The 12516-nt window shown below is 41.3% G+C and overlaps 1 protein-coding gene across 2 annotated transcripts in view; it reads left to right on the top strand.

Moving 5' to 3' along the window:
• Plppr5 (phospholipid phosphatase related 5) overlaps positions 1-12516 on the top strand; it is a 112843-nt gene that overhangs the window by 30268 nt on the left and 70059 nt on the right. The window lies entirely within an intron of this gene.

Raw genomic sequence — 12516 nt, 5'->3', positions numbered from 1 at the left:
TACAGATGCTCGGGGCCACTCTAGCCTTTAATGTGGATGGTGGGATCTGGTATTGGCTTCATGCTTAAGTGGAAAATACTTAACTTTTATACTTGGAGCTCTCTCTCCAGCCTCTGAATGTGCTTAGCTTCATTACCCATGGTGTATTGCAAACTGTGATATATAGATAGATAGAGATAGAGATAGAGATAGAGATAGAGATAGAGATAGAGATAGAGATAGAGATACATAGATATGATATAGAGATACGGATACATAGATACATATATATGTATATATACATATATGTATGAATATTGTCCCCCATAGAGACTGAAAAATTAGTGTAAGCATTTCTCCATTATCCCACATTATCAGAGTACTCAAATATCCTGTCAAGTGTTGCAGGATCTCTTACTCCATTACTCTATTACTTCAGGCACTGCTATCGTAATATGAGTTGGACAGAACCTTTCCCACTGACCTTTAGTGACAGCTATTATCCCCGCATCAGAGAGATCCCTGAGCTTACCAACTACCCAGCCTAATTTACTAGACTAGTGACAAGCCAGTGAGAGGCTCTGTCTCAAAAAAAATACAGAGAGTGCTTAAAGACAAGCACACATGTCCAAAAAGTGTGAGTGTTGAATTTCTTTTCATTTTACCACTCATTTAAATTCTTTATACAAACCCATCTTTAGTTATAATACTTGGAAATATTCAGTGCAGCACAAAGACATAATCATTATTTGTTTAATCTAAATACCTAAAATCCCTTTTAAAATACCCCTCACACGTTTAAAAAACTATGACTGGAGTTTCAAATACTTTGAACTCTCTAGGGTACCTGTGAGAATACTGATGGCTGGACAAAAACCCCATAGTTTCCATGTCAGAAAAGTACCGGGGCACTGCTGGTGCTGGTGCTGGTGCTGGTGCTGGTGCTGGTGCTGGTGCTGGTGCTGGTGCTGGTGCTGGTGCTGCTGCTGCTGCTGCTGCTGCTGCTGCTGCTGCTGCTGCTGCTAACCCAGGCATCACCTTGAATACCACTGCCCTCTGAGCTGTCAAAATGAGCAGGAGCCTTATCCTTTGCAAGTAAGGTAGGAGCTGACACACTTACTGTACCCAGTGGATTGGTGACAGCTTCCAGTGTTTTTAGACCTTGCTAAAACCTTTAGTATGGGTCAACTAAAGGCTGCAAATCATGACCCAAGGGAATGAGTCCGATTCTTGGCCTCATATCTTCTCTGCTGCCTTTTGATCCAGCAGTTATTAAAATCTGCCCTTTCCCCAGGCTCTGGGGAGCCTGTCACTTTAGGTCCACCCACAATCCTGACTACTATTAGTATTACAGAAATCGCTTTATCCGAGTGGCCTTCCTTTACATCATTTGTATTGAGTGAAAATAGCAGCATACCCTTGGTTGTGGAGGGGGTGGGGTACTGCTTTGTGGATTAACTATTTACAGAGCAGTTAGCCCCCATAAACGGTACAGAGCCGAGCTTTCAGTGTGTACGCAGCTGCTCTCAGTACGCCCATCAGGACAGCATGTCACGCAGTCGTGGTTACAGTTGTTACTGTGAAGAAACACCGTGGCCACCACAGATCTTACTATGGAAAGTGTTTAGTGAGGGCTGCCGTACAGTTTCGTCCATTGTCATCTGTCATCATGGAGGCAAGCACTGCAGCATGCAGGCCGACATCGTGCTGGAGAAGAGCTAAGAGTTCTTCATAAGAATTGGCAGGCAGCAGGAAGAAAGCGTGACACTGGGCCTAGCTTGAGGTTTTGAAACCCCCAAAACCCACACCCTAAGATCAAACCCTGGGCCTTATGCATGCTAAGACACAACGCAGCCCCACAAACAAATTTTATAAAAGGACATTTTGTATCATTGCCATACATTTTCTTTAAAAAATTTCCTAAATAGAATGAAGCCATAACATACAATGCAAACCAATATTATTTTTTTAATTTTAAAATTTTAGACAATTCCTGTTTTCTGCTACAGACTATGCCTGCGAGTCTGCTGAGAACCTAGGATAGTCTTATGACTGAAGAATTTTTGATCCTATAACCACTGGCTCCCAAGATCTGTTCAAGCACCTCAGGAAAGAGAACATGTAAAATCACTCCTGAGTTTTTTTTTTTTTTTTATATTTTTAACCCAATATGGATACATATTCCTTTTATACATTTCACTTTGATCCTGTGAAAATCTTAATTGCAAGTGTGCCCAGAATAGTGCTCAAATTAGTAGACACTCCAGCAACAACTTCACAGTATGAATGAGGATATGTAGCATGTGAGGCAGTGTGTGGGCTATTCATTGTTATCCAACAAAGTGCATAGATTTTAAAGTACCATTTTGTCTATGACAAATGAATATGCTTTGGCCAATAAAATATAATTGAATGAACTAATGTACAAAGAAAGTGTAAACGTGAGTTTTCAGGGCTCAAATTGTGAAGATATTACAGTAGTTTGTAAATGCTGGGAGAGGTTGTATTCCTATTGTAGCACCAATTATTTTTCATTTCCTCAGTTCATTCAATTCCATACGAATCTTGTAGCTTATCCTAGGAAATCATGTTCAGACATGCCAGCCCCTACATTGTCATCAGTAATGGAGAAATACACAATGTGGTTGGTCTATGTCAGGACACAGAGCTCATGAAACACTATCTCTGACAATATTTTGCCCCAGTTGAGCTCATAACTTCCTTGACTAGACTGAGTTTCATGATCTAAATAGAAACATACAAAAATTTTAAATGTTTGCCCTGGCTATACTTTCCCATATTACTGATGTTTTTCAGATATTATTTTACTCGTGTCTGAAATAAGTCAGACTTGACAAATACTATTACACTAACTCCATCACTTCTGCCATTGTAACATATCTGCAATGGTTTTCTAGCATCAAACCAGCCATGAATGATTATCTTTGATGAGACTTTCTGATTCGATGCTTAGGAATGAAACATGAAGTTATTTGAACTCTGACACTGGGGAAAAATCTATCATGATTGCATTTATTTTGAAAGGTTTGCTTTATTATTTGGCCATTTGGGAGTTTAGATAACCAAGAGTAGGCTTGTGTGTGTTGAGGCATAAGAGCTAAGTTATGTGCTCACATTGCAGATGGTTCTATAATTATATCTGGAGATGCATGATTCGTAGATGGATTTATGTAAGTTACTATTTGCCCGGAAGGCATGGCTTTTTACTCACTGGCAAATGAGTAATTGATAAGAAAGGATAAGATAGCATATCAGTTCCCAGAGAATGCATGGAGATGTAGCTGCGTCACTAGGAAGGTACAATAGGTATTGTAGATCCAGCTTGATAGGCGAGGGGGCATTTGAGGTTTCCATAATGCTCAATAATGCACAAGATGGCGAGCCAATAGGAGCTATTTGCAATGTGGAGTAATTCTAGTTCTGGAAGATCTGTGCATGGGATGCAAGGCTTCTGACCATCAGGCAGGGCTAAGGAGAATTCTCTTGCCCCCTAGAGCACCATCAGTTTCAATGGAGAGAGGACACTCTTTCAAAGAACAATGTTTGCCTGGTCCTACATCTATGGGTAAATAGACACAATGTTTAGCCCTTCATAATATACCTTCTAAGCTACCACATTTCCCACTGGATTAACAAGGACAATAAACTGTCATATGTTTTCCAAAGAGGTTGTGTGAGAATATCCTTCAAAGTAGAGTACCAGGGAGGATTTGCCTCTGTTGATAGAAAAGAGATGATAAACAGTCCAGAGGAGGAGAATTGGAAAACAAGATGTGGGATGGTCCTGTGGTTGCTGTGCCAGCAAAATTTAGTCCTCAGCTGGACTTTAATTTCCTTTCATTCTTTTCTTGACCCAGGGAATGGATAGCTTGTGCTGAGGTCCATTGAAAGTGCCCATGAGAGGCTGGCCTGTGACAAACTGGCTAATGCTTCACATATGAGCCATAATTGTCCCTCTAGAAATGTTGTTCCTTTTTCACTCTTATGAATGAATAGCTGCTGCCCATGGCAAGCAGGAGGGGATGTGCTCTTGAACTGATCTTCGATACGTATCCTTGTTCATTATCTCAGCTGTCTTTGGAACCAGCTTTTATTTGTTAGCCCATAACGGAAAACACACGTTACAAGGAAAACTCTGCTAATGATGTTTCTACCATGCCTACATCTGGCTTTTATAACTATACCGTTGTGCTTCCATCTCTCCAAATGCCTGGAAAATCAAACCAGTTTTCTCTCTTCCCAATGGTTCCTGCTTTGTATATCTAATGAGAAGTGCAGCCAACGATGGCAGAATCAAGAACCCCTTAATAAAGGTGAGACGATGCTCCAAACTACAGGTCCTCAAGTTCTCGTGTGAGCCATCTGGAGGAAGTGAAGTGATTCCCCTGAAAAGAGAATCTACAGAAGCAATATGGAGTTAGGAAAGGTGGTTGAATGCTCCTTGAGTTTGTATTAGAGAACTAGAATATATCTGAATGAGATCAGGAAAGTCTTTCTGTCTTCGATTGTCTTGTAGATATCTATAGTGTTGTGAGTCTTAATGAGATGCTCGGTGCCCAACATCTTCTTAAGACTGCATGTATGCTAGAAATAAGGTAAAACTCCAAGGCACAACCTGTGTTCCAAAGCAAGGGTCCACCCTGAAATAGTCAGAGCTTGAAGGTTTGTTCCTAGACAGAAGCTGAAATGAAATGCTTTCTAACTTGGATTCAGATATGGGTTAGACCAGTAACCCTGTGGCTCAGGCTTGTTTGGTTCCTCTTTTTCTCTCTGAATAGTTTTCTTGCCTATTAATGAGTAGAATGAGCTGGATTTCATTCATCCATATGGTGTTCACATTTACTGTCAGTCACTGAGCTGTAAAACTGGAAGCATAAACACTGTACAATCCCTGTCTCTGAGAAGCTGTCAACTGAGTGCAGGAGACAGATGTCGCTGACAGTTATAAAAGCCATACGGAATCACCATAATAAATGCACGAAATGCCACTGAAACACAGAAAGAAAGGATAGACTACAGTAGGCATGGAATAAATTTGCAACAGAACAAGTGATAATTAAAGCATGCCTCAAAGCCCTGAACATCAGGCCATATTAAGCCATGCATAAAGGCATGGAAGCATAGAAATAGCTGGTATGTTGTGGGATAAAATTGTTTGGTCATGTCTATAGCATAGAATGTCCCAAAGCTTTGTAAGAATTGCAGAAGCTGAGAAAGGTTGGTTTAAGTTCAGCAGTAAAAGGCTTCCTATAACCTCCTGTTAATCTGTAGGCTGTGAGTTTATGCTGAAAGTCTAAGCAGGGCATTTGGATGGCATGAAATTTGGGTTTAATAGAGCAAACTGATAGTAGACAGTTTGAAAAGCAGAAGTGAAGCTCAAGTATACTATGATGCAGGGAAGAAATGACAAGGTAATAGATTTTAAAATAGGAATAGAGAAGTAAATGTGTTTGAAATAGAATTAAGGTATAATCAGGATTTGAAACTGATAGTTGTTCGGTTAGGAAGAAAAGCATCTTCTTAAATAATACTCTCTCCTAAACAATATGGTAACTTTAGTAAATAATGATGATGATGATGATGATGATGATGATGATGATAATGTATTATAAATAGACCTCAAAATTTGCTAAGAAAGTAGACGTTAAGTGCTTTTACCACAAAGATATCATGTGAAATACTAATACATCAATTTACTGTCCATCCAAAATGTGTGTATATTTTAAGACATCACTAAAATACACAATTTTGTTATTAAAATAATATAATGAAAAGTCACTGGTGGAGAGAAGCATGTTAGAGAAACAGAGGAGCTACTGTGATAGGGAAGAGCTTCAGCTTGAGTCTACCAGCGGAGGTTGGTGGGTCCACAGAGATCACATGGGAGATCAGGAGGTTCAGAGTGGGAGCCAGCGATCCACTGTGGATGCCAGAGTACAGTAAGCAGACCTCAGCTTCTTAAGCTATCTCACCCTAATGGGAGCCCTGCATCCAGAGTTCATGGGAGACATTAGTGCTTAGGACATAAGTGCTCTGTCCTCAGGGGACAGAGGTTGTTAAACCCTTAGGGTAAAGAAACTTTAATGAAGAAGCCTCCTTAGAGAAAAGGCAAAAGAACCAAAGTAAAATACTGGGAAACATTAACTTTGTGTCTGCAAATGACTAACCAGAGCTTTGAATTCAAGCTCAAGATAAAAATGAAATGGAAGTGTTAGAATCCATATATCCTAACCTTAAATCAGTCAGAGAAGAGAGTATAATTGGAGGAAAATCTCAATTTGAAATGCCCCTACTTTCACCAAGTTGTAGTTTGGACTAGTTTGAATAGTCTTACCTGTTGCAGATAAGACTGACTATAGGTTATTTTTTTTAGTATAGGATAGGGTTTATTTAGGGCATGGGGAAAGGAGTTGAGAGGGTAGAAAGAGAGAGACACAGAGAGACAGAGACAGAGAGACAGAGAGACAGAGAGACAGAGAGAGACAGAGATAGAGAGACAGAGAGACAGAGACAGACAGAGACAGAGACAGAGACAGACAGAGACAGAGATAGAGAGACAGAGAGACAGAGAGAGACGAGAGAGAGAGAGAGAGAGAGAGAGAGAGAGAGAGAGAGAGAGAGAGAGAGAGAGAGGAGTAGAGGCCTGGCATGAGCATGTGGAGGGGGAAGGGCAATGGGGAGGGGAGAGCAGGGGAAGAAGAGCATAGGTTATTATTAATAACATCATCTGACTGAAGCCAATGCTATTGGCATGGATACCTTTATGACTATTCTTAATGGTACCACTGACTATGACGATGGCTAACATTTACCTCTAGTGCCCATGTCTCTGCCTCCATGACAACTCTGTCTAGCATAGCCTTTACTGAAGTCAAGCTGAAAGCTCCCATGAGAAAGACTTCCTCCTCACTCCTAACACTGACTTTTTTGCTCAAACAACTGCCCAAAAGCAAACTGCATTGAACTGAATTGCATTGAGTTCTTTCTCTATATTGCTTTTAAAGTAGCCTCTCTTTCTTGTCTGTCTCATGAGAATTGGGACTATCCTATCACTGACTCATTCTGTCAGATCTTTCTGCGATTTGTCACTTTGTCTGCCACTCAATTAGACAGAATTGTTTTGGATTAAAGGTGTACACTAAAGGCAAGACTGCACTCCAGCCAGAGGGATTAAAGGCGTGTGTTCCAACCACAAGAAATAAAGGTGTGTGGCATGTCTGCATTCCAGCTGGATCATATCTATGGATGTGATCCCTTGCCAAAGCAGTCATGTTCCTGGATTAGAATTCCTCTTCAATTGACTATGAGGGATACTAAAAGAGTGAAATTAGTATTTACACACAGGTGAGCCCAGAATAGCTGGCTCATTTATCCACAAGTCATCACAGATGAAGCCAGTGACTCATGACACCATTCCCAGAATGTCCTACTTGCCCACATTTTCTAAATCATGCAAAAAAAAAAAAAAAAAAAAAGCACCGCATATGAAGTCCTTTACAACTCTCAATTATTTTGCTTGAGATCATCAAATTGTATCCTGATCCCTTCTTTGAACATCAATGTTTTACTATATCTTTAACACAGAAGATTGTTTACCTAACTACAGCCTAAGTACGCCATATTTGATTACAGTTCTGGGTAGTTAGGTTTGAAAATGTGAGTGCAAAAGCCATAGATGTCAGGTCCTCCAGAACGAGATTGTTGTGAGCTACCTAACATGAATGATGGGAACTGAGCTTGAACCTACTGAAAGAGTAATATTCGCCCTTAATATTCAGTCATTTCTCTGGCCCCTTAATTTGCTATTTGGGATGCTTCTTTGAATTTATCGCTCAAGTTCAAGATAAGGTTCTTATAAATTGTTAAAGCAACCAAAGAATCCAGGTCTGGCTTTCAGAAAGATGATAACAATGTAGATATTCATAGAGCAGCCAGGATATAAGATGACGTGACTCCATGGAAAGAAGAAAAATGACATTGAGTGACGTGTGTGCCTTTACCTAATCTCTGCCCATTCCCCAATTAGGGTTTGAGATATCCCTCCACACTGAGAACTATTTCTGGACGGTTAATCTGCTTTGACTTTGGATTTCTTATCACAACAGACAAATGACACTGAGCAATTTCTGCAGTGCACAAGAAAGGAGCTCAGTGTGAAAGAGGCTGAAGTGCAAGCAAGCAGGAGGACAGTGCGAGGAAGCAACTTGAAAAAGTAACCCTAGAGCCAGTGGCCCAAGGAAAGCAGCTCTGAGTCTGGAAGAGAGCTAGTAACTGTGATTTACCAAGATCTGGTTATAAGAAGCAGAATATTGGGGGAGGGGGGAAAAGAAGCAGAATATTGAATAGACCTTTCCTACAGCAAAAGGAAGATGTGAAAGGTAAAACACAGACCACAACATTTTAATTTACTGAAGTTATGATGTACTGATGATGGGGTTCAGTCATGTATTCAGTAAGCATTACTGGCTATCTATGGTGTTGTAAGGAGTCTGTGTGTTCACAGCCTAAGAGGGGCATAAAGCCGAGTAAGGCAAGATCAGCCTGGAAGCGCAGGCTCAGTGGTAGCCGCCTGGTGAAGAGAAAGGACACAGCAATTGTGTCAGGAAACTGGGACATCACAATGTGAAGTAGATGGTACATTGTTAGAATATGGGCTATTTTTGTGGCAAAACAATTAAAATGAATATTGTTCCCAGAAAGCATCACAATAGCCCTTTCTTTTGAGAAGCATCCAATAACAGAATATGAGAGACTGATTCAGAGAGGGAGACTGAGGTAATATCAGACACATAGCTAATATATCTTACTTCTCCTGAGGTCCTTCTGAGAGGAGATGTACCTGTGAAAAAAGTTTCTTGTCTCCTTTGGCCTCATGCACTATTTTATCACACAGCCATTCTACTTCACTAAAGCCAAAGTTAAAATACAGGAGGAAGTTGGAAGCTTTAGTCATTTAGAATTCAATCCAGCCTCACCAAAGAGAACTAGACTTAGATAGAGCTCATCTTGATTTGTTCTGGATTAACCTTGAACTTTTACTGTCTTGGATAAGAAAAAGGATACAGCCACAAAAGGAATCTGGAACAAAGAAGATACACAAAGGTGTTTTTCATACGGATGTGAAGGTAGATCAAATATTTAACCTTCTGTGGTCTCCCCTTTTCTGCCTTTCATTTGCTATTTTGAATATCTTATTTTCATAGACATTAATTTTTATAGAGACCTCAAAAAAATTTTTTTTTGCTGTTTTAGTTTTCCATTGCTATAGCAGAGTTCTTGAGACAGGGTTGTTCCTGGAGTTTTTAGGGTCAAATCCCTAACCTAGGCTTGGCCATCCATTCTCAACAGGCCAGTTATGCAAAGAAGTAATTATGAAGAACAAAAAAAAAAAAAGACTTACTCAATGCGGCCACATTTGGAAGAGTAGGAGAGAAAGAGTTCCACTGACCTTTACTATCTGTCTTTGGGAAACTAACATGAACTTAAGATTTCTTATTTTTTAACTTTTTTAAGGTTTATTTTTACTCGTGTGTGTGTGTGTGTGTGTGTGTGTGTGTGTGTGTGTGTGTGTGTTGGTGTGTGTGTGTTTGTGTGTGTGTGTATGAGAGAGAGAGAGAGAGAGAGAGAGAGAGAGAGAGAGAGAGAGGGAGAGACTGCTGCATGTATGTACTACCCATGGGGACCAAGAGTTGGAGTTGAATTCCCTGAGTTGGTGTTATAGGCAGTTGTTAGTCACCCAATGTGGGTACTAGGAACCAAACTCAGGTTCTCTGGAAGAGTAGTAAATGTTCTTATCCACTAAGTCATCCCTCTAACCCAGAAGTGTGGGTTTAAATAGAGAACAGCAGATACACACAACTCAGCAATTATCTATCATCAGGGTGCAGTCTTACACACTATCACTGTCTGGTTTGACAGGCTGTCAGGACTGTGTGTAATCTTTTTCTTAGAGCCAAGTGTCCCCATGGACTAGGGAAAGTCATGTTTATTTGGAACCTTTTGGGTTTTTGTTGCTGTTTTTGGTAATTTTTTTTATTGTCTGATTACCAAAAGGATGGCATAGACACATGGCTTGGGGAAATGTGTTTTTAACATATGAATCTGGGGGCACATAAGCAAACTATAGCATATAGGGAATGTCAGGAACTCCTTAAAGCATCTTAAGTAACCTTAAAAAGAGAGACTGAAAACAACCAGTGCCAAATTAGCAGACAAATGGTTGGTTCTGGTTTCTTTTTCACTTAATTTTAATTTTTGTTTGTTTTGGTTGTGGTTTTTCAAGGCAAGACATCTCAGTGTGAAGTCCTAGCTGTCCTGGAACTCACTCTGTAGACCAGATTGGTCTCAAATTCACAGAGATCCACCCACCTCTGCCTCCTTGCTGGGACTGAAGGCACGTGCCACCATTGCCAGGCTATTTTAATTTCTTAATACTGGGCGGGCACCCTTGTCGTGGTGTGCATGTGGGAATCAGATGCTAACTTTAAAGAGTCTATTCTCTCTTTCCTTCCTTACCTGTGCCCTGAGGGTCCAAGCTGGGCAGCCTAGCTTGCATCATACAGGCTTTGCCAGCTGAGCTATTGTCCTGAAGAGTCTTCTTCATTAATTTCATAGCTAATATCTGTGGTACTAAATGAAAGCAAAAGTTTCTGATTTAGCATCAGATCTAAGATTTCATTTAAAAACTTTTTATTGATTTTTGTGAATTTCACATCATGCATCCCAGTATCCCCCTTCTTTGTGTGCCTAGTCTTTACCCTTGCAATACCCTCAACAGAGGAAAAAAAATCTAACTGTGGAAGCTATAGTGTGTCGTAGTGTGTCTCACATTATTCCCTTTTGTCCATACTTCTTTGCTTGGTACAAGGCCTCTGGTTTCTGCTACTCTATCAATACTGGAACCTCATGGGGACTCGTCTCCAGTATCCTGTTGTTACCCTGAGTCATTGAGATACTATAGTTTTGGATCTGTAGGAATAACCCCTTCATGCACTCCAAAAGTTCACCAATGGGGCAACAGTATTGAACCAATTCAAAACCCTGAATCTGTGTCTGAGAGATATCTGAGCAGGTCAGCCTACAGGCTATCCTAGTCTCAAACCCACAGGGCCAGCTCACCCAAACCCTCCAAAACCCAGGCTAACTCTATCCTGCTGCCCAGGTGAGATGCAGGGCCTGCTCTCCCAAATGTTACAACATGTGAAGAGCAGGGACCTCTCTTGCTCTTATGACATTATCAAGACCAGCTCTCCTGTCCACCACTGATTGTAAGGGTAAAAGGGAGAGGAGGATAGCTCTCCCTTGCTGACTCACCCAACTGGTAGACAAGAGGCTGGGGGGGGAGGGGGGAGGGGAGTGGCTCTGCCACACTCACATGCTTGGGGCGGAATCATCCACAACACCCACATCTAGAGCCAGCTTTGCTGTGTCTCCCAGGTGAGGGCCAGGGCTTGCTCTCCAGAGTGCTGCTTCTGCTTGACTTTGTATTATCCTGAAAGAGAACTAAAAGTGTCATCCTGAGCGAAGTAACCCAATCACAAAAGAACATACATGGTATGCACTCACTGATAAGTGGATGTTAGCCCAAAAGTTCAAAATAAGTTACAATTCACAGACCACAGGAAGCTCAAGAAGAAGGAGGACTGAAGTGAGAGTGCTTTGGTTCCTCTGAGAAAGGGAACAAAATACAGGAGCAATAAAGGTGACAAAGTGTGGAGCAGAGACTGAAGTAAAAGCCACCCAGAGACTGCCCTACCTGGGGATTCATCCTATAAATAGTCACCAAAACCATAAGACTATTATGGATGACAAGAAGTGCATACCAAAAGGAGCATGCCATGGTTGTCTCCAGAAAGGCTCTGCCAGAGCCTTACAAATACAGAGACAGATGCTAGCAGCCAACTATTGGTCTGGGCATGGGGTCCCCAATGGAGGAGCTGGAGGGTGGTTTGGAGGAGCTGAAGGGGTCTACAGCCCCATGGGAAGAACAATGATTTTGGCCACCTAGATGCCTCAGGACTCCCAGGGACTAAACCATCAACCAAGGGGTACATATGGTTCCAGCCAAAAATGTGGCAGAGGAATGCCTTGTTGGGCATCAGTGGGAGGAAAGGTCCTTGGTCAGGCGAAGGCTCAATAGATGCCTCAACAAAGAGAAATCGAGGAGGTGGGAGTGGGTTGGGTGGAGGGGTCTATACTTGGAGGTGGGAGGAGGGGTTGGAAGTCTTCTGGGAGGGAGGAAACTGGGAAAGGTTTTACCATTTGAAATGTAATGAAGATTATATTCAAGAGAGAGAGAGAGAGAGAGAGAGAGAGAGAGAACTAAATATTTAACTTTCCTACATTTTCATGTTCTTATCATTACAATGAAATAATTTTCATTCTAATACCTGGCTGAGGGCATGTAGGAAAACCACTGCAATTGTACGAAGATCAGTAGAACATAGCCAGGTCTTTGTACACCAGAAAATGAAGCCTAGTTCTCATCACTCATCCTTGAACATTCCCTCAGCTTCT

Source organism: Apodemus sylvaticus, chromosome 4, assembly GCF_947179515.1.
Source record: "Apodemus sylvaticus chromosome 4, mApoSyl1.1, whole genome shotgun sequence".
Classification (NCBI taxonomy): Eukaryota; Metazoa; Chordata; class Mammalia; order Rodentia; family Muridae; genus Apodemus; species Apodemus sylvaticus.
This window is presented reverse-complemented; position numbering and strand designations above follow the sequence as displayed.